Here is a 19,445-nt window from a genome sequence, read left to right on the forward strand (position 1 = left end):
GCTGTATTGTGTTTTTAATATTCAATTGGGAGCCTCCCAAGGTGGCTGGGGAAACCCAGCCAGATGGGTGGGGTAATAATAATAATAATAATAATAATAATAATAATAATAATAATAATAATAATAATAATAATAATAATAATATGTTGTTGTTGTTGTTGGTGGTGTTGTTGTTGTTGTTGTTGTTGTTGTTGTTGTTGTACTCCCCACCTTAGATTCAATTCCAGGTCCAGTTTCTTCATTACAGCCTTGCAAAATACCAGTAACCTTTCAGATTTCTTTGTCAAACTTTTGTTTACAACAAAGCTTGCAGAAGATTTGAGAAGAATGTGGAAACTGTCCATGCTGGGATCATTTCTTATGAAGCTGAGCACCATTGTCTCGTTCTTCCTTCAAATTCCTGTCTGTTTGTCATACCCACCTTTTCGTCTTTGTTTCCTGTAAGCACAATACTTTACAGACAGCATGTTCACCCTATGGCAAAACAGCAGTATGTCATGCGATGCTCTTCTGGCAGTGCTTTTCATCGGTTTTCTTGTTTCTGACAAATATGGCTTTAATCTGCTGGGTAGCTTCTCGATTGTTAGCTGCTGAGAATGCGTCTGACGGCAGGGATTTGCAAGCGGTGGTCTAGAATGCATCCCCTTTCTAGGACTGTTAAGGTGGGGTTTCCTCATTTCCGGGCGTCAGAGAAACATGTTGAAAGGTGGAATATGATAGAACTGCGAAAACATACACCGGGTCTGATTTGTAACATTGCAACTTTTTCCCTAGGTTTTCCCTAGGTTTCATTTCAATGTATTCTAATAAGTCAATTATTGTCCTTGTATTATTCTTGTCCCAGCAGGAAGCCAGCATAATCTCTGTTTATTATTCTATTTAGGAAAATTTTGCAATCCATTTGCTAGTATTCTGGCAAAGATTTTATAATCTGAATTTAGTAATGAAATTGGTCTATAATTTTTTGTATTTTTCAGACCTGTGCCTTGTTTTGGGATTAATGTTATTAATGCATCCTTCCATGAAGCTGAAATTTTTCCATCTTCTGTTATATTGTTCATTTTTTTTTTCAAGAGAGGAAGTATAACTTCTTCATTTTTTTTGTAACAATTTATAGTAATCCCATCTGGACCTGGTGATTTGCCGTTTTTCATATTTCTTATTACTTGAGCAATTTCTTCTATTTCTATGTCAGAATCTAAATGTCTATATTCTTCTATAATTGGCGGTAATTTATTTTGTCGTAAATACTCTTTTATTTTAATTCCATCTTTATGCTCTTTTTTATATAACTTCATATAATAACACTGGTCAACAACAAATTTGTTGTCTGCGTTTTTTCAGTTGATTTAGGACGAATCTGATGCGCTGAATCCAAAAATCACATTGGTTTTGCTCAATCAGGTCAAGTTTTTGAGCTATGGCCACATGTCATTTTTTTACGTTTTTGTTCACATGTACGCTTGTGTGGAGCATTTTAGAAGAAGTTGGTGGGGATAAAATGCCATGTCGAATAATTGTTTTGATTGGAAATGATTATTTTAATGACAAGAAGTATTCAGGTCCAATAGTTCTGGGTGATTATGTCGAAAAGGGATCAGTTTGAAGTCATAAAACCTCGAAATGCAATGTGAGGCTGTTCTGCTGCAGCTGTGCTCAAGTTGTAACCCTGATGCACATATGTGCCCCCTTCCCATTTGGGAGGAGTTCAACCAGTAGATATCCCTGTGGGATAAAGGTAGAAGATAAAGGACCCCTGGATGGTTATGTCCAGTCAACGGTGACTATGGGGTTGCGGCGCTTATCTTGCTTTTAGACTGAGGGAGCCGATGTTTGTCCACAGACAGTTTTCCGGCTCATGTGGCCAACATGACTAAACTGCTTCTGGCATAACGAGACACTGATGAAAGCCAGAGCGCATTGAAACACCATTTAACTTCCCTCTGCAGCGGTACCTGTTTATCTACTTGCACTGGCATGCTTTTGAACTGCTAGGTTGGCAGGAGTTGGGACAGTAATGGGAGCTCACTCCATTGTGGGGATTTGAACTGCCAACCTTCCAATCGGCAAGCCCAAGAGACTCAGTTAAACCACAACGCAACCCACGTGGGATAAGGGCAACTCTTACATTTGTGACAAATTTTGCTACTGCATTACAATCCTGACTCTGCTATAAAATCATTTGTTTCCAATAACGTGCAGCAGGAGATAGTTGTTTTTTTCAAAGGTGGGGGAACCAAGAACAAGAGGGAAACCCTAATCAGAAGTAGCACAAAATCCTGATTAAGCTTTTTTAAAGAACAAAGTTTGTGTTAACCCCGGCAGGGCAAAAGAAAGTCCCAGTGGAGTAAATACAAAATCATTAGTCTGAACCACTTTTAATTTCTGCTTGGGATTTTCTGGCAGAGTGGTGTGGTTAATTAAACTGATTTCACATTTTTATCTCCTGTTACTAATAAAAGGCTTTCAGGAGGAGAAGTGCAACTGTGTTCCTGACCTGTTACCTTTAAAAGAGAAAAACCTACTAAAGAGGTACATTTTATGCTGACCACACTTGACTTAGCAATAAGCCTCCTCAACACGTTTCACAGTAAATTCCACCTTTCCACATAGATTCCTGCCATGTGGAATGTCTTTAAAATCATATTTACATTTGATCAAGGGACAGCTAGTGAAATATATACTACTTACGCTTAAGAATGCAAAAAATGGCCAAAAGAGTCAAATGGTCTCAAATGCCTGGACAGCTACCATTCACTGGGAGCAATGAGAACTACATTTCCATAGTTATCTGCATCAATGTGCCACCACATTGAAGACCTCAGTCTCCATCTGTGGGAAATTAGTAGTCAAATATCTAACAATTACTAAGTCTACGGGCAGAGCTTTATTTCTAGATTTGCAAGTGTCCCTATATTCCAGGGGCAGTCCCAGATTTACAGAAGCCGTCTTGGTTTCTGATTTGATCCCAGAATGTCCCGATTTTCCTTAGGACATCCCTAGTTTCATCCGAGAAGTGTTGGTGGGTATGCAATAGATTGCTGCAGCCTCTATCTCCCTCAGCTTTCTTCTTCACCATGTCTTAGATGCAGATGGATGTCTGTCTGTGCTGACCCTGAGAACAGACTCCATTTTTGTAATCAACTTTGCCTTTTGAAAGGGACGCAGGTGGCACTGTGGGTTAAACCACAGAGCCTAGGACTTGCCGATCAGAAGGTTGACGGGTCGAATTCCCACAATGGGGTGAGCTCCCATTGCTCAGTCCCTGCTCCTACCAACCTAGCAGTTTGAAAGCACGTCAAAGTGCAAGTAGATAAATAGGTACTGCTCCAGCAGGAAGGTAAACGGCCTTTCCGTGTGCTGCTCTGGTTTGCCAGAAGCGGCTTAGTCATGCTGGCCACATGACCCGGAAGTTGTACGCCGGCTTCCTCGGCCCGTAAAGTGAGATGAGTGCCACAACCCCAGAGTCGGCCGTGACTAGACCTAATGGGCAGAGGACCATTAGGTGTAGGTAGTCCAACCCAAAAGACCCAGAGTCAATTTATTTAGGAGTGGCTGTACTGCTGCCCCTTTCAAGGCAACAGTGACCATCACTTTATGCAGCAACATATTGACCACACATCCTTGGTTATAAAGGAAGTATTGTTCTCATACTAGATAATAGTCTCAAATCTGTTCTGTCTCTGTTTATCTTCATGCATTTTTTTTCTGTGTTCTGTCTAGAAATCTGATTTCCCAGAGGAACTTTTGATTACACATGACTTTGGTGCCATGGATGGAGGCCTAGCAAAATGAATCCATTGTGCAATATTTTGGAACCAAAGAGGGGTGGAAATCACTATGCAGATACCTCTGATTGACAGGCGGGGATTAGCTTAAAGGGTCCCCCACAAAAGCACATTCCCATTAAAGCTGCACGTGTTATCTTTTTTTTTGTAAGTGATAGAAAATAATCTGTTTTTGAACACTTTTTTTTTTTCTTCATTGACTTTAATTAAGCTTCACCCAGGTTAAGGAATATCACAAACTCCTTAAACAACAGCCAGATAATGATTTGCTTGGCAGGCCTCCTAGTCATGTTCCATTCTTCTGTCCACTGTTGAAGTTAGAAATGTTTGAGTGACATGCCTAATTCGATTAGGCCAACTTAATAGAAAAGAATCAATTTGTTTAATCATACACACCCACTTTTGGATACAGAAGTTCTGTATAAAATTTAGCTGCCCTATCAAGGAAGGTGCAAATGTGTATGTCGAGGTAATTTATCCTTTGGCAAGAATATAATTTGGTGAAGTGTGCTGACCATTTACAAAAATAACCAGTTTGTGCCCCCCAAAGATTATACCCTCTCAGATTTCTTTTCTTTTCCCCCCTTTCCCCCCGTATTTTATTTTATTATTTTGACAACATAACAATCAAAGATAAATAAGAATAAAAATGTGCACCCCACCACCGAGACCATTCCATTATAACTATCCAACCTCCCAAATTTTCAACAACTCTTGTGATGGTTTGACCCCTTTTGTTTTAACAGTACAAATTCTACAAACACCTTCCATATCTCCTCAAAATCATTTCTCCTGCATATTCCCCATCTTACCTTAATGGAACATGTTAACTTATCATTAATAGCTATATCCCACACCTCTTTATACCATTCTTCTATTTTATATTCTACTTGCCCCTTCCACTTCCTAGCTAATTCATGCAGCTGTCAATAAATTTGTGATCAAGTCCTTCCTAGCCTGCGAACCTTCCACCCCATTGTAAATTGATAATAATGCTACCTCTGGAATTTCGGTCAGCTTTAACCCAGTAATTTCTGTTATCTCCTTAAATTGTTGTTGTTGTCGTTTAGTTGTGTCCGACTCTTCGTGACCCCATGGACCAGAGCACGCCAGGCACTCCAGTCTTCCACTGCCTCCCGCAGTTTGGTCAAACTCATGCTGGTAGCTTCGAGAACACTGTCTAACCATCTCGTCCTCTGTCGTCCCCTTCTCCTTGTGCCCTCCATCTTTCCCAACATCAGGGTCTTTTCCAGGGAGTCTTCTCTTCTCATGAGGTGGCCAAAGTATTGGAGCCTCAGCTTCAGGATCTGTCCTTCCAGTGAGCACTCAGGGCTGATTTCCTTAAGAATGGAGAGGTTTGATCTTCTTGCAGTCCACGGGACTCTCAAGAGTCTCCTCCAGCACCATAATTCAAAAACATCAATTCTTCGGCAATCAGCCTTCTTTATGGTCCAGCTCTCACTTCCATACATCACTACTGGATCTCCTTAAATACCCTTTGCCCAAAAATTTGTGCATATTTACACCCCCACCACATGTGAACATAATTCCCTGTTTCTTGGCATCCTCTCTTCTCAGATTTCTTAATGACCATTTATCCCTTTGAACTGTAAACTACAAAGTCTACAACCTTCACCAACCTGGTGTTGTCCAGATATTTTGAACTACAATTCCCATCAGCCTCAGCCAGCACATTATACCTCTATGCATGTGGAGGACACATGGCCTGGGGAAGGCTGATCTAGATCTGATAAAGATCCAGTGCTGTTTTTCTAGAAAAAGAGGTGCTGGAGCTCACCATGAACTTATCCCTTATTCTCTTAGAACTGTCCACTTGAGAGGTGCCGGAACTGAGCTTCCATGAGCTCCAGATGAAATAAAGCTCTGTAAAGACCCATAGTTCAAGGAATCACTGCTGCATGTTGGGTGAAAGCTAGGCTGGATCTAGACAAGTCAAAGAAGCAATTCAGTTAAACGTGTTGTAAACTCGTACAGGGAAATCCGGTAGGGAAATCCGGGACTCCACAGAGCCATCTGGTGTCACAGTGTTATATCGCATATACAACGCATATAAATCTCTTTTTCTTTACCAACCTAGCTGAGTCCCTAGTTTCTAGAGACATTCTCAATGTCACTTGATTGGGAGTTTTCCTGGAATGGAACAATATGATGAATTAGTTCAACTAATTAGTTTGGACTACTCAACAATTAGTTTGGACTACTCATAGAGTCATAGAACTGTAGCGTTGGAAGGGCCCCCAATAGGTTGGTGGAACCTCCAGAGTAGATTTTTGGGGGGTGTAAGATGAGAATAAAGGAAGTCCCATCAGAGGATCAGAGTTCCACTTCCACAGCATTAGATGCAGCCCATTGTTTTGACTGATTTATGTAAACAGCTTTGAGTTCCCTTTGTGACTGAAAATGTAATATAAAGACTTTAAACAAATAAATACTACCTTGAGAGAAGCTAGAAACAATCTAATGGAGACTGGCAGGCTGCTTAAGAAATCCTGGGCTGAGCAATTGAAGGGAGTAATGTTGTGTGTGAATTCACCAGACCCTGGATGAAACAGAACCCCTCTAGTGGTGGTGGAGAGTCATATCTCCAGTTTGAGTGACAAGCCTTATTTAGTCTGACCAAATCCCACACTGGTCAGGACTTTACGTTCTTTTAAGAGCTCTGAGGCAAAGGGTAAGAACTGCTACACCAAGTCAGGCTAGTGATTGATGGTGGCAGACACAGAGGTTGATGGACTCTGACTCCTACCAAGCATTTATCACTGTACAAAAAAAGAGCCAGCAACAAATAAAATGAGGAGCGGACACCCAGTTTGGAACACAGCGTTCCTTGGGACTGAAGCAACCAGGACTGCAGAACACACAGGTGTCATGAATTACTGGAGCAAGTGTGGCATTTGAGGAATAGAGATAAAGGGCTCGTTCGTGTTTTCAAAAAAAATAAAAGAAAAATTAGCCTGCGTTGATTTGCTCAAGGGAGAAAAAATACCACACTCTGCACACTGAATTGTCAAATGTGAAAAATTTAATGCTTCTGGCTTCACAAACATGCAGCACTCTAATGGAAATGTCAGAGCATTGTTTGCATGGGGGGTGAGAAAGAAACAATCACAGTTCTGTATTCCCACCAGCTCCAGTTCTCCATGGGCTGATTCACACTTTTATAGTCATGTTTACCCTGGTGCTTCCTACAAGGGATACATAAAGTGCAAAAAGGAAACATGAGTATCTGAATGCTTGCGGACATGCTCGAGAAAGCTGTGAGTGGCCCCGGCTCTCTGGCAGACGTCTACCGGATGTCTAGAGCAATGCATCTTCATTTTGCACAGAACTGCACATTGTTACAACTTGCAAGTACCGCATTCCATTGTCATGTGTGAGCCGGTCATCCTTCGCTGGTGACACCACGGGCATTTTGCAGAAACTCGAAACAGATAGCTCAGGATATTTCAGAAATCATGAAGGGAAAAAAGCAAACATTCCTTTGAATAAAACTAGTAACATTTTTCGAAAGCCATAGGGAAACATATTGTGAAACTATTCAATTGACTTATTGTCAGGTCTTTACTAGTGGGACGCAGGTGGCGCTGTGGTCTAACCCAATGAGCCTCTTGGGCTTGCTGATCGGAAGGTTGCTGGTTGGAATCCCCACGACGGTGGTGAGCTCCTGCTGTTCTGCCCCAGCTTCTGCCAACCTAGCAGTTTGAAAGCACACCAGTAAAAGTAGATAAATAGCTACTGCTGCAGTGGGAAGGTTAACGGTGTTTCCATGCGCTCTGGTTTCCGTCACGGGTTCCGTTGCACCAGAATAATAATAATAATAATAATAATTTATTATTTGTACCCCGCCCATCTGGCTGGGTTTCCCCAGCCACTCTGGGCGGCTTCCACAGAAACCAAAAAACACTAAAATATCATACATTAAAAGCTTCCCTGAATAGGGCCGCCTTAAGATGTTTTCTGAATGTCAGGTAGTTGTCCATCACCTTGACATCCGATGGGAGGGCATTCCACAGGGCGGGCGCCACCACCGAAAAGGCCCTCTGCCTGGTTCCCTGTAGCTTCGCTTCTCGCAATGAGGGAACCGCCAGAAGGCCCTCGGCGCTGGACCTCAGTGTCCGGGCAGAACGATGGGGGTGGAGACGCTCCTTCAGGTATACTGGGCCGAAGCCGTTTAGGGCTTTAAAGGTCAGCACCAACACTTTGAATTGTGCTCGGAAACGTACTGGGAGCCAATGTAGGTCTTTCAAGACCGGTGTTATGTGGTCTCGGCGGCCGCCCCCAGTCACCAGTCTAGCTGCCGCATTCTGGATTAGTTGTAGTTTCCGAGTCACCTTCAAAGGTAGCCCCACGTAGAGCGCATTGCAGTAGTCCAAGCGGGAGATAACTAGAGCATGCACCACTCTGGCCAGACAGTCAGCGGGCAGGTAGGGTCTCAGCCTGCGTACCAGGTGGAGTTGGTAGACAGCTGCCTTGGATACAGAATTGACCTGCGCCTCCATGGACAGCTGTGAGTCCAAAATGACTCCCAGGCTACGCACCTGGTCCTTCAGGGGCACAGTTACCCCATTCAGGACCAGGGAGTTCTCCACACCAGCCCGCCCCCTGTCCCCCAAAAACAGTACTTCTGTCTTGTCAGGATTCAACTTCAATCCATTAGCCGCCATCCATCCTCCAACCGCCTCCAGGCACTCACACAGGACCTTCACCGCCTTCACTGGTTCTGATTTGAAAGAAAGGTAGAGCTGGGTATCATCTGCATATTGATGGACACCCAGTCCAAACCCCCTGATGATCTCTCCCAGCGGCTTCATATAGATGTTAAAAAGCATGGGGGAGAGGACGGAACCCTGAGGCACCCCACAAGTGAGGGCCCAAGGGTCTGAACACTCATCCCCCACCACCACTTTCTGAACACGGCCCAGGAGAAAGGAGCGAAACCACTGTATAACAGTGCCCCCAGCTCCCAACCCCTCTAGACGGTCCAGAAGGATGTTATGGTCGATTGTATCAAAGGCCGCTGAGAGATCCAGCAGAACTAGGAAACAACTCTCACCTTTGTCCCTAGCTCGCCGGAGATCATCAACCAGTGCGACCAAGGCAGTTTCAGTCCCATGATGAGGCCTGAACCCTGATTGGAAGGGATCCAAATGGTCCGCATCCTCCAGGCGTGCCTGGAGTTGTTCAGCAACCACACGCTCAATCACCTTGCCCAAGAATGGAAGATTTGAAACTGGGCGATAGTTGGCCATACTGGCCGGGTCTAAAGATGGTTTTTTAAGAAGCGGTTTAATGACCGCCTCTTTCAGCGGATCTGGGAATGTTCCCTCACAGAGGGAAGCATTCACCACCCCGCAGAGCCCATCGCCCAGCCCTTCCCGGCTAGCTTTTATAAGCCAGGATGGGCAAGGATCAAGGAGACAGGTGGTTGGTTTCACTCGTCCAAGCAGCCTGTCCACATCCTCGGGGGTAACGGATTGAAATTGATTCCATGCAACTTGACCAGACAGGGCTCTAGCACTCTCCCGCCCCAGCCCTGCTCCCACGGTGGTGTCTAGCTCCTTCCGAATATGAGTGATTTTATCTGCAAAAAACTTTGCAAAATCGTTGCAGGAGATCTTGGGGTCTTTACAAGGCCCCGATGGTAAAGGTGGTTCCGTTAAATTGCGGACCACCTGAAAGAGTCTCCTGCTACTATTTTCTGCAGATGCAATAGAGGCGGCGAAGAAAGTCTTCTTTGCCGTCGCTATCGCCACTTGGTAGGCTCGACGTTGAGCTCTAACCTGTGTCCGGTCAGATTCGGAGTGAGTTTTCTGCCACCGACGCTCTAGCCGTCTCAGCGATTGTTTCATCGCCCTCAGCTCTGAAGAAAACCACGGGGCTGTCCGGGCTCCATGCAATCGGAGAGGGCGCTTCGGAGCCAGACAGTCGATAGCCCTGGTTAACTCCGCATTCCAGCGGGCCACCAGGGAATCAGCTGAAAGGCCATCAACACGGGATAAAGCATCCCCTACCACTCTCTGGAAACCATTTGGATCCATTAAGTGGCGGGGGCGGACCATCCGAATTGGTCCCACCTCCCTGCAGAGGGGAAGGGTCGCGGAGAAGTCCAGTTGCACCAGGAAGTGATCTGACCATGGCACTTCTTTGGTTTCATTTTTACTTAGTGTCAGATCACCCACGTCGCTAGAGGTGAATACCAGGTCTAAGGCATGTCCATGACTATGAGTTGGGCCCAACTTATTCAGGGACAGCCCCATGGAGGCCATGCTTTCCACGAAGTCCCGAGCGGCCCCTTGTAAGGTCGTGTCGGCGTGGATGTTAAAATCCCCTAGGACAACCAAACTAGGTGTCTCCAGGAGAACATCCGCCACGACCTGAAGCAGCTCGGACAGGGAATCCTTGGTGCAGCGGGGAGGTCGGTACACCAAAAGGAATCCTGTACTGCCCCTATTGCCCAACTTCCAGAACATGCACTCAGAAAACTGGGTCTTCCCAGTAGGACGCCTGGTGCAGACTAATGACTTCCTAAAAATCACTGCAACCCCCCCTCCCCGCCCACATGACCTGGGTTGCTGTGCGTAAGAGAAACCTGGTGGGCAAGCGGCAGCAAGGACGGGCCCATCTGTCTCATTCAACCAGGTCTCTGTCACACAAGCCAGGTCAAATCCTCCATCCACAATCAGGTCGTGGATGGCAGTGGTTTTATTCACTATTGACCTGGCATTACACAGCAACACCTTCAGGTTATGTGGGTTTCCCCTGTTGATTCCAGTATCCATCTGGTCAAGGCCAGACCCGGAGGCAGGGATAGTCTTCAAACAACGACTAAACCTGCCTCCTCGGTAATGACATGGTCTGGTCTTAGCGTAACTCCGCCTCCTGCCCATGATCACCGAGATCGGATGTCCCAGTGCTCCCCCCCCTGTGGAACTTGTCCCAGCCATCGTGTTGGCTGGGGCCTCACTCCCAGGCAGCCCTGATCCCACCCCTTAAAAACAAAACACAAACTATACAGAACCAATAAAACAACAGAAAACAAAAACAGAACAATTACACTAAAATTAATCCCCAACCAAATATCCATTACACCCACCCACCCCCAGCAAGAGAAAAAAGGAAAAAAAGAAATACAAATTTAAATTGCCACTGACTGCTTGAGAAGCGGTTTAGTCATGCTGGCCACATGACCCAGAAAGCTGTCTGTGGACAAACGCTGGCTCCCTTGCTTTGAAAAGTGAGATGAGCGCCGCACCCCATAGTCACCTTTGACTGGAGTTAACCATCCAGGGGTCCTTTACCTTTACTTTTTTACTAGGGCTGTTCGAGCGCTTTGTCCAAATCCCAAATACAGGAAGGTGTATTCGGACCAAAGCACAGTTCCTCCCAGGTGATGCCCCTCCAAGGTTATCTGGGGGGGGGTTAACCCCTTACATGTAATCTAAGACAGACATCCCACCTCCAGATTGATAGAAAAAAAATATAAACAATACCGTGTAAAGCCAGGAGAAGGGGGAGAGCTGGAATTTGCTTATTGAGAGCTGTAGCTTCCAATCCAGGGCAAGAATCTCACCAAACACTCTCCGATCATAGACCCTCCAAATATCCCTATTTTCCAGAGAAAGTCCCATATTTTCAGAAGCTTTCCCAGTTTCTGATTTGATCCTGGAATGTCCTGCTTTTCCTTAGGACGTCCCAATTTGCATCAAAGAAATGTTGGAGGGTATGGAGTTATCTGATCCTGGAGCCATCTGAAGGCATTCCTGTATAGAGAAGGGGTTTTTTATGTTTAATGGTTTGTATTGTGTTTTTATATATGTTGGAAATTGCCCAGAGTGGTTGGGGCAACCCAGTCAGATGAGTGGGGTATGAAAAGTAAAATCATCATCATCATCATCATCATCATCATCATCATCATCATCATCATGTAATATGACGTCCCTATTTTCATCAGGGAAATGTTGGAGAATATGTGATCACAGTGCTTGTTTTGGTGAAGATTTGAAAGGATATGCTCTGCTTTCACTGCCTCACTCATGTAAGTTCTGCTTTGAGAATGTTAGAAATTGTTTGTTGTTGGCATTTGGGTGGCATTTAGTTCAGCTTGTCTTTAATCCTTCAATACTCTGCCCGCTCTTATTTTCCGTCCTGTCACAGGTTTTCAGTACAGGATTCATCTCCTTTGGGGGGTGGTGTGTGGAGTTCTTCCTAGATCATAAGCTAATTCTTCTCATGCCCAAGAGTGCTAGATTTAACATTTTTATTTTTATTTTTGACCTATATTTGCAGATGCATTGGCTAAAGCTCCTCAATTTAAAGCCTTGTTTTTTAACAACAACAACAACCACAACCCTTGCAGAAAATGTGAGCTATGGATGCCCACTTGATCCTTTGAAATGTCTTCCTGGCAGTTTATGTCCAGGTTTCTCACACAAAATGGCATTCTACCAGCTTCAAAACTGGTACGCCAATACACTAATGCATGTATCCTAGCAAAGGTTGAGAAAGCAAAGGCAGATTATACACAGCTGTAGCCACCATATGGCCTGCATTAAAAAATCACTCCTTTGAGAATGCTAAATCAATATAGGGCCAACTGTTCCTTCTTGTTCAGCCACTGCATAGGTCTAGAGCCCATATATATGAAAATAGAACTTTTGCCTGTTCCAAAAAGGCTGGTGTTGCATAATAGTTACCTGCTTAAAATGTGAAGGACAGAAGTCAAATCTCAGCTTAGCCAGCGACTTACAAGGTGGTTTTAGTCATTTCACTATCATTTGGCCCTACCACCTCTGTCTTTAATAAGGGGAGTATGTGTTGCAGATATTAAATATCTCACAGTTTGAAGCTACTGGAAGCATAAGAACTGACTCCTTTGGAAATTCAACATTGTCTAGGCCTGTGGAAACCTCATTCAAATTTTACTAGCAGAGCTTTCTTCATAACAGATCTAAAACATCAAGTGTACATCTGCTGTCCAGCACAGGCTCAGCATCTTACAAAATATGAAATGATCCAATCAGACCTATAAGCAGAGATCTCTGTCTCTCGAGCCTGCTTTGGGGAGCCATTATCTCATGCTTGTCATGTTCGGAGGAAGACTAACAACCACCACCCTTTCAAGATGGCGAATTTGCAACTCAGTGCCTTCATCACATGATTAAAGGTTCACTCTCAGTTTATCAACAGGTAATCATTAACTAGTTACAGATTAGAGTCCTTTAGAAAAACTCTTGTGGACCCCCACCCCCCAGTATTAGACCAGAAGTCTAAAGGGTTGTATTCTATGAAGTTTAACTTAAGAGTAGACCCATTGAAGTTAATGGACCTAACTGAAGTCATTTTCTACTCTAAGTAAAACTTAGTTGAATGTCACCCAAAAACCTTAGAAAAGCTATTCATCAAAATAAGTCTAATTTTCAGGAAAGTCAGAAAAGGGGACAGCCCACTGTGTGTATGAGCTGAAGATAAGTAGGCAAGTTAAAAAATGTAATTTTTGCACTCAAACTGAAGACTTGCATCAACTGAGCTTTTAAGTCTGTCAAACAGACCAGTTGAAAATAGTTGCAGACAGATCCTAGTGCAGTGAAATGAAGGGATTCATTAAGCCCAATTGGGTTCAGTGAGTTGATCTTGGTTCCCATTGAAATTAATGGACTTTAATCGTGATGACTAGCTTGTCTCATTTCTACAGGGTGTTACGTTTAGCTCATTTGCTATGAATCCAGCTTACAGCACTGTATTCTCTAAAAGAATTCTGGTTCAATAGGGCATACTCTGAGGTTATGTGGGTACATGACTGAAGGCCTATGCATTTATTCTAGCTCAGAAATCTTACCCTGTGGGATTTCTTTCTTTCTTTCTTTCTTTCTTTCTTTCTTTCTTTCTTTCTTTCTTTCTTTCTTTCTTTCTCTTTCTTCCACTCACCACATTATACTAGCAATGCTCCTACATTTTGTCCATTTGCTCACCTATTCCAACATTTAACTGCTTTTCCTGTGTAACGGTATTTGCATGGGCATCACATTGCATAAACTACAAGTTTGGCATTGCATACAGGACAATCTCGGAGGACAGGTTCCTTTCCCATCCACAGGGTTAACAAATAGTTTTAATTTCTTGCAAGGAGTGCAATATGAGTTCAATGACCAAAAGGAAAATTATCCTTAGGGCAGCTTGAGCATGGAAGTACCAACAGCATTTATAATTCATAGCACATGTCCTAGAGATATCATTTCTCACCACCCAATCACTTGATATTTGTCTCATCCATTTTATATTATTTTCAATCGCATATTCTAATATTGATGAGATTTGGGTTTGTAATACTTTCATCTTATGTATTGCATCCTTATTTGTTGGTTCTTTAGCTATTATTTTTCATTTAGCGATATCTCTTTTCTTATTTGTTCTAATTTTTCTTCTTGTATTCTTTTAGATCTCACGTTTGCTGTATATAAAATCCTCTTATAAAGATTTTTCTCGTGTCCCATTAAATTCTAATGTCAGTGTCTTGTATTTTTTTATTTAAAAAAATTCTTTTAGTGCTTTTTGTGCTTTGTTTACTATCTCTTCATTGTTAAATAAATTATTGTTCAGTCTACACCTTTTGTTTATCTTCCCTTTATTCCTTAATTCCAAAACTATTGCATTATGATCTGTTAATATTTTTGGCTGGATCTTTACTTTGTGTATTTTAATTATGTTGTGTATTTTAATTTTATTGTGCATTTTAATTATTAAATTATTAAATTATTTGTTTTAAAATTATTTGCAATTATTAAATTATTTGTTATCCATATACCATCAATTCTTCCAGCTGATTGTTTAGCTACTGAAAAATATGTATACTGATTCCTGTTTGGATTATTATATCTCCATGTATCCCTTAAATTTAAGTTTTCTGCCATTTGGAAAAATGATTGCAGCAGTCTCCCTTTCCTAGATTTCCTGACTCTTTCTGTTCTGCCCTAGCTCCACTGAAGCAACCCCGTTTAGCTCGCCCATTAGGATGATCTCATCCTGCATGTAATCTAATAATCTCTCCTCTACTTCTTTAAAGTACTTTGTTTTGTTACCATTTGGTGCGTAGATTCCCACAACTTCTATTTGTTCCCTTCCTCTTGTTATCTTTACTCCTAGTATTCTGTCTTCTTCATCTTTAAAGACCTGTTTAGTCTCTAATTTGGGATTTATATAAATAACAATTCCTCTTTTCTTTTTTATATCTAAAGAGGTAAATTCTTGACCTAATCTCTTGTTTGTTAGTACTCTCTCATGTTTTCTGGCTACATGGGTTTCTTGCAGGCAGATGATATCCCAAATCTTTTTAAAAAAACACACACGTTTTGTTTCTTTTTAATTTATTATTGAGCCCATTAACATTTCACGAGATCATCTTCAAATCCATTACACTTTATTTATATTTATCTAACCCCCTGTTATCTTTAGAGTTACAACAACAATCAAACAAACTAAACAACAATCCAATGTATTATGCTGTGATGTCTTAACTCCAATGGTGTTCGTGAATTTCTTTTATTGTCTTCACTAGTTTTCTTGTGGTTTTTCTACTCCTTCTTTGGATTTGATTTGATATCCCGCTTTATCACTACCCGAAGGAGTCTCAAAGCGGCTAACATTCTCCTTTCCCTTTCCTTCCCCACAACAAACGCTCTGTGAGGTGAGTGGGGCTGAGAGACTTCAGAGAAGTGTAGCTAGCCCAAGGTCACCCAGCAGCTGCATGTGGAGGAGCGGAGACACGAACCCGGTTCACCAGATTATGAGTCTGCCGCTCTTAACCACTACACCACACAGGCTCTCCTCTCTTTCTGATGATGTTTCTCCCAGTTCTTTTTTGTACCTCCTCCGAAATTTTTCTGCTTCATCTATCATTCTTAAGGTTCTCCTTTTTTCTTTGTAGGTAAATGTAATTCCCTCCGGGAATTCCCATCGAAATCTTATTGAGTTTCTGTTCAGTGTGTCTGTTAATGGTCTGCAGTTCTGTCTGTTTTGCAATAATCTTTTTGGCACCTCCTTGAATACTTTGATGTTTTCGTCATCTATTATTAATTTACATTGTCGTCTTTTTAGTAAAAAATTGTCCTTTCCCTTTGCCTTTGCCATGGTGTGGGCCTTTGCCTTTGCCTTTGCCGTGACCCGGTCCTTCACCTTTGCCTTTGCCTCCGCTTTGGCCTGGGCCGTCGCCTTTGCCTTCTCTCTGGCCCGGGTCTTTGCTGTTGCATGCACCCTGGCCCAGGCCTTTGCCTTTGCTTTGGCCCGGGCCTTCGCTTTTGCTTCCGCCCTGGCCTGGGCCTTTGCCTTTGTCCTGACCCAGGCCTTCACTTTTGCCTTTGCCCTGATCTGGGCCTTTGTTGTGGCCTGGGCCTTTGCCTATGCGTTCACGATAGCCCAGGCCTTTGACTTCATCTTCGCCTGGGCCTGGCCTTTGCCTTTGCCTTTGCCCAAGCATTCGCCTTTGTCTTTCCCTTTGCCATGGCCCAGGTCTTCGACTTAGCCCTGGCCCGAGCCTTTGCCTTCACTTTCACTTTTACTGTCCATGACTCCCGAGCCTCCCCCGATCTCCTGCCCCCTTTCCTCTTTGTTTTGACTGATCGGGGGAGGCTTGGGAGTCACGGACGGGTGTTCATAGCCCAGGAGGGGTGGAAGGCATGCAGTTTCTCTCTGCCAGGCAAGGTGCATAGCCCTTCTTTCACACTCTGTGAAACATAAATGCACAGAGTTTTTTTTAAAAATGTGGGCAATGGCACACCACCCACAACTCCTGAGCCTCCCCCCGATCAGTCAAAACAAAGGGGGCAGGGAGCAGGAGATCTGTACCGATGGACACCCCTGGTTCCCCTTCAGCAGTGGCAGTCAGCAGCCCGGAGACAGCCTGGTAGCGCAGTTGGCTCTGGCTCGCTTCAGGAACTGCTCACTGCTCACGGCCGTGGTGCTTGCCATTTTTCCTCTCCAGAAGTCCCCATATGATGGGTTGCACACAAGACACATCATATGGGGGCTTCCAGAGAGGTAAAATGGCAGTCGCCATAGCAGCGGGCAGCTCCTGAAGCCAGCCAGAGGAAACTGTGCTATCACGCTGGCTCCGGGCTGCTGAGGCTGCTGCTGCCACATTTTCTGGGAACAGATCTGCAAATCTGGGGACATTCCGGGGACGGAATTTGTCTGGGAACAGATTTGCAAATCCGGGGACTGTCCCCGGGAACCGGGGACGTCTGGTAACCCTAGGCAAACCCCACCTTAACAGTCCCAGAAGGGGAATGCATTCTAGACCACCGCTTGCAAATCCCTGCCGTCAGACGCATTCTCAGCAGGAAGCAATTGAAAAGCAACCTAGCAGATTAAAACCATATTTGTCAGAAACAAGAAAACTGATGAAAAGCACTGCCCGAAGAGCATTGCATGACATACTGCTGTTTTGCCATAGGGTGAACATGCTGTCTGTAAAGTATCGTGCTTACGGGAAACACAGACAAAAAGGTGGGTATGACAAACAGACAGGAATTTGAAGGAAGAACGAGACAATGGTGCTCAGCTTCATAAGAAATGATCCGAGCATGGACAGTTTCCACATTCTTCTCAAATCTTCTGCAAGCTTTGTTGTAAACAAAAGTTTGACAAAGAAATCTGAAAGGTTACTGGGATTTTGCAAGGCTGTAATGAAGAAACTGGACCTGGAATTGAATCTAAGGTGGGAAGCAAAACATAAAAAACTGCTTTGTACTGAGTCAGACCATTGCTCCACTGAGAGACAGAAGCTCTCCAGGGATTAAAACTGGGACCATCTGCATGGAAGGAAGATGTTCCATAAATCAGCCCCTAGATTAGGATGGGGAAACAGTAAGATTACTGGGTAACACACACACACACACACACACACACACACACACCAGAAGCTTTCTTATTAGGAATTGTAGGTACCAACATCCCAAAGGAGCAGAAAATAGCCACAAAGATGCTACTAGCCTAGAGATGGAAATAAGACAAAGTCTCTAGCAGAGAGGAATGGCAAACCAAGCTGATGGACTATGCCGAGATGGCAAAACTGACTGGAAAACTCAGGAACCAAGAAGGCAAAAGCTTCAAGAAAGAATGGGGGGGGGATAATTTATTTAGGAGACCATTGTAAGCAGATGAAAACATTAGCAGGATTTTAATAGCACTTGTGATGTAACAATCACTATGGACAATATGGAGAGATACAGAATATGGCTCATGAAATAATATGCAGTTGAAAATGTTAACAATAAGACCCTTGGAGGGGATGGTGGGAAGTCTGGAGATTCAGAGAAATCTCAAATATGGATATGTACTTGGTATTATTATAACTTTATGCTTGCAAAATCAAATAAAAATTATTATTTTTTTTAAAGATTACTGGGTAAATAATATCATTGTATCATCAAGCTTACAGTGGAAAGCTATAATTATTATTGTTTTTATAAATATGTATTTTTAGTTGTGGAAAATAGATATTACATGTACAGCTTGTTATGCAATAAAGGAACATTGTATGAAAATGAGATATAGATGGTAAAAAGAGATGGTTAAGTTGTTTCTGTATGCTACTAGCACAGCCAGAATGCTATATGCACACAAGTGGAAAAAAGAAGTCCCAGCCAAGGAAGAATGGATTTTAAATTAATGGACTATGCAGAGATGGTGAAGTCGACAACAAAAAGAAGAGATAAAAAAGGGAAACTTTGTCGAAGAGTGGAGGTTCTCTTCAGACTATTTGACAAAAAAATTATAGTCAATAACACGGAAGAGAAGGAGAATAAATAAATGATTGTAATATGTTATAATACAATAGAAAATAAATGGCCCTTATGGTAAAAGATAAAGGAATACAACAGGAATATCATGGATGTAAGGATGGGATGTCAAAAGGTAAGAAATTATTATGCTGAAAGTGAATTGAATAATGTCAAGTTTTGTGTTACACACACCTGATCTGTAATTTGAAGCACCATATTAAACAACTCTGCCATGTTATGTCAGGAACACCCTCGAGTTATTATGCCAGTGGCACAATCTTCCGTACAAGTGTTTAATGAAAAATATGTGCTGGTTTTTGTGTGTTTTCAGTGGCCATAGTAACACGACAGGCAACAGGAGGAAGAACTTCAGTCATTTGTTATTAGAGACTTCTGCTAATTATAATTCTGTCAGCCCAAGGCAAGCCTTAAGGCAGTACCAAATTGGTTTGGTTTCTGGAGGCGACCACAGCATGAACCACAAAAATCATACATCTACTGTTTCATTCAGAATATTTTTTTCTTGTTTTCCTCTTCTAAAAACTAGGTGCATCTTATGGTCACGTGCGTCTTATGGAGCAAAAAATAGGGTAGTTCCTGTCAGCACTGCCTCAGGTCCTAGCTCACAGAGGACCAACGCCAGTTGCTCTTTATAAACAAAAGTCTTTATTGTGGTTCATTGTTGGTTTGACATCCGTGGCGCGCAGCGCTACGTCTGAGTCCTTAGACCGGCGAAGCTCCGTCTGACTCAATGTGCCTATTAGAATTGAGTCATAGAATTGCAGAGTTGGAAGGAACCACAGAGGTCATCTAGCCCAACCCCCTGCCATGCAGGAATCTTTTGCTCAACACGGGGCTTGAA

General features: G+C 43.1%; 1 long non-coding RNA gene across 3 annotated transcripts in view; it reads left to right on the plus strand.

The window, feature by feature from the left end:
- LOC308580232 overlaps positions 1–19,445 on the plus strand; it is a 62,903-nt gene that overhangs the window by 23,532 nt on the left and 19,926 nt on the right. For 2 of the 3 annotated variants that reach the window (XR_014004724.1, XR_014004725.1), the window contains exons 2-4: positions 3,724–3,863; positions 11,761–11,844; positions 12,755–12,995. This is a non-coding gene — a long non-coding RNA (uncharacterized lncRNA). Of the gene's footprint in view, positions 1–3,723; positions 3,864–11,760; positions 11,845–12,754; positions 12,996–14,244; positions 14,304–19,445 lie in introns of those variants that run through there. The other variant, XR_014004726.1, reaches the window with a different exon arrangement.

The sequence above is a fragment of the Podarcis bocagei genome (assembly GCF_964188305.1).
Source record: "Podarcis bocagei genome assembly, chromosome: 2".
NCBI lineage: Eukaryota > Metazoa > Chordata > Lepidosauria > Squamata > Lacertidae > Podarcis > Podarcis bocagei.